Source organism: Benincasa hispida, chromosome 3 (genome assembly GCF_009727055.1).
Source record: "Benincasa hispida cultivar B227 chromosome 3, ASM972705v1, whole genome shotgun sequence".
NCBI classification, from domain to species: domain Eukaryota; kingdom Viridiplantae; phylum Streptophyta; class Magnoliopsida; order Cucurbitales; family Cucurbitaceae; genus Benincasa; species Benincasa hispida.
Genome location: NC_052351.1, coordinates 63135315 through 63138946, shown reverse-complemented (window position 1 = coordinate 63138946; position 3632 = coordinate 63135315).

Genomic DNA, 3632 nt, shown 5'->3' with positions numbered 1-3632 from the left:
CAGGGAGGTGGAGTTTACTATTGACTTAGTTCCAGGAACAACTCCCATATCGTAGGCACCGTATAGAATGGCGCCGACTGAGTTGAAAGAATTAAAGGTTCAGTTGCAAGAGTTAATTGACAAGGGATACATTCGACCTAGTGTATCTCCTTGGGGAGCTCCGATATTGTTTGTGAGGAAGAAAGACAGTACACTTAGATTGTGTATTGACTATAGGCAACTGAATAAGGTAATGATTAAGAATAAATATCCATTACCACGCATTGATGATTTGTTTGATCAGTTAAGAGGAACCACGGTGTTTTCGAAGATAGACCTAAGATCGGGTTATCATCAACTAAAAGTGAGAGAAGCCGATATCCCTAAAACCTGCATTTAGAACGAGATATGGACATTATGAATTCCGGGTAATGCCTTTCAAATTGACAAATGTCCCTGCGGTATTCATGGATCTCGTGAACAGGATATTTCATCCCTACTTGGACCAGTTCGTGATAGTATTCATTAATGATATATTGGTGTATTCTGGTAGTAGGGAGGATCATATTACCCACCTGAGGATAGTATTGCAGACATTGCGAGATAGGCAGTTGTATGCTAAATTCAGTAAATGCGATTTTTGGTTAGATCGGGTAGTATTTCTTGGACATGTTGTTTCAGCAGAGGGCATTAGTGTAGATACCCAGAAGACGGAAGCAATAGTTAATTAGGAACGACCTACAACCGTTTCAGAAATATGCAGTTCCTAGGGTTGGCAGGTTATTATCGGAGGTTTGTGGAGGGTTTCTCTAAGATAGCCCTTCCGTTGACGAACCTAACCAAGAAAGGCATGAGGTTTGAATGGTCGTTGGAGTGTGAACATAGTTTCGAGGAGCTGAAACGGAAACTAGTATCAGCATCAGTGCTTACCTTGCCTATTCCAAGTAAGGAATTTGAGATTTATTGCGACGCATCCCGACAAGGATTGGGATGTGTGTTGATGCAGGATGGAAAGGTGATTGCATATGCCTCTCGTCAACTTAAGAAACACGAAGGCATTTATCCCACGCATGATCTGGAATTGGCGCAGTTGTTTTAGCTCTGAAGTTGTGGAGACATTACCTATTTGGAGAGCGCTGCAGGATATTTACAGATCACAAAAGCTTAAAATATATCTTTGATCAAAAGGAGTTGAATCTAAGACAACGAAGATGGATTGAACTGATTAAAGATTACGACTGTTCCATTGAATACCACCCTGGTAAGGCTAATGTTGTGGCAGATGCACTGAGTAGGATATCCTCATGACCCAAGGCCATTATTGGTTCAATAAGAGGAATGTTATTGCAAGAGTTCAGGAATTCCAGAACCGCCTTATCAGTGGAACCGTCAGGAGAAATGATAGTTACTTTTCAGATAAGGCCGACCTTAGTAGAAAACCTTAAGCGGGATCAGTTGAAAGACCCTGATTTTCAAAAGATTGCTGATGATGTGAATAAGGGCATCAGGGTTGACTTTCAACTGGGAGCAGATAGTGTGCTAGAAAAGGAGGGGATAATGTGTGTGCCTAATAAGCTACAGCTTAAACAAGCCATTAGTACATAGTTTTGCTTATGCCATGCATCCAGGTAGCACCAAGATGTATAGAACTTTGAAGAAATCTTACTGGTGGCCTGGGATGAAGAGAGACATAGCAGAATATGTGGACCGATGTATAGTCTGTCAACAAGTAAAACCTGAGAGACAAAGACCAGCAGGATTACTCAATCCACTTCCAGTGCCTGAGTGGAAGTGGAAGCATGTGACAATGGACTTTCTATTTCGTTTGCCTAAGACACCCTCAGGATTTTATGGCATTTGGGTAATAGTTGATAGACTAACTAAGACGGCCAAGTTCATACCAGTAAAAGTTATTTTTACACTAGACCATCTAGCTAAGATTTATGTGGATAGGATAATCAGTCAATATGGAGCCCCAGTGTCGATAGTGTCGGATCGGAACTCGAGGTTCACTTCAAAATTTTGGCCTAGTTTACAGAAGGCTATGGGCACTAAATTGCATTTCAGTACGGCTTTTCATCCACAAACAGATGAGCAGTCGGAAAGAACTATACAGACACTGGAAGATATGTTAAGAGCATGTGTACTACAATTCAATGGAAGTTGGGATACACACTTATCGTTGATTGAATTTGCCTACAACAATAGCTACCATTCTAATATCGGAATGGCTCCCTATGAAGCATTGTACGGCTGACCTTGCAGGACTCTAGTATGCTGGAATGAAGTCGGAGAACGAAAATTACTAGGTCCAGAATTAGTTCAACAAACAACAGAGAATGTGAAACTTATCAGGGATAATCTTAAGATGGCTCGCGATAGACAGAAGAGCTACGTCGATAAACGAAGAAGAGAACTAGAATTTGAAGTCGGAGAACAAGTATTTCTCCGTGGGAGAAAAGGGAAGTTAAGCCCACGATACATCGGACCATATGAAATTGTGGAACGAATTGGTCCAGCAGCTTATAGGTTTCAGTTGCCGATGGAGCTAGCTCGTATACACGATGTATTTCATGTGTCAATGCTAAGGAAATACATGCTTGATCCTATGCACTACTAGCATCACAACCGATACAGCTCAAAGAAGATTTATCTTACGAGGAAGAGGCCATCGAGATTTTGGACAGGAAAGATCAGGTACTCAGAAATAAGACGATTCCTTTGGTAAAGGTGTTATGGCGTGGTCATGGGATCAAGAAAGCAACCTGGGAACCTGAAGAGCAAATGAGGAAGAGATACCCTCGGCTTTTTAAATGACATATCAGGTAAAATTTCGAGGATGAAATTTCTTTTAAGGGGGAGATGATTATAAACCCCGAACTTAGGTTCCCTAGATAAACATGTTTAGTCAAAGGAATGTTATATTACATATTTATTAAATAGAAATTCATGTTGTTTATAGGGATTATGAAGGAAGGGAAGGAAAAAATATATCAAAAGAAGAAACTCAATCATTAGTCTGGTTGGAGGCACTAAGTGTGGGGTGACGTGGCAATTTATTCTTTGAACTCAGGAAGCGGCAGAAAGATTAAAAAGGGGAATGAAACTTCAAAAGCATAGTTTTGGCAATTGAAAAGAACAAATTTAGCAAATTTAGTGCCATTTGAAAGCTTGGAGAATCTAGTTTTCAAGGTTGTCCTGCTGGAGAAAGATTGCAATAAGAGAAGAACAAAAGTGGAAAATTTGCAGAAGAGGCAGAACCACGGATTAATCAGGGCCCAAGGTGAAGTTTGGAAGTTCTAAGCCAAACTATAAGGAATTCTGGGCTGAAATTTTAAGGTAAGGAAGCTAACTCAAATCTAAACAAATTTGTAGAAAGAAGTTTCTTGAAAAGAGCTCTGGATTTTGAGTAATGAATTTTTGAAGTTATAACAGAGAATTGGTGCATAAGCAGACAACTGCTTGTGAGGAACAAGCAAGCAGTTCATCGTGGAGAATTATAGCAAGATTTGGGCATAAGGATCTCATTTATAAAGGAAATCTCGCTGATTTTGTAAGGAGGATCTCACTCTAGGGGGAAATCTCGCTAGGAATTGAGGTGAGTATCGCTAAGAATTTCACAGGAAAAGCTTGATCTCGCTCTAGAGGATCTC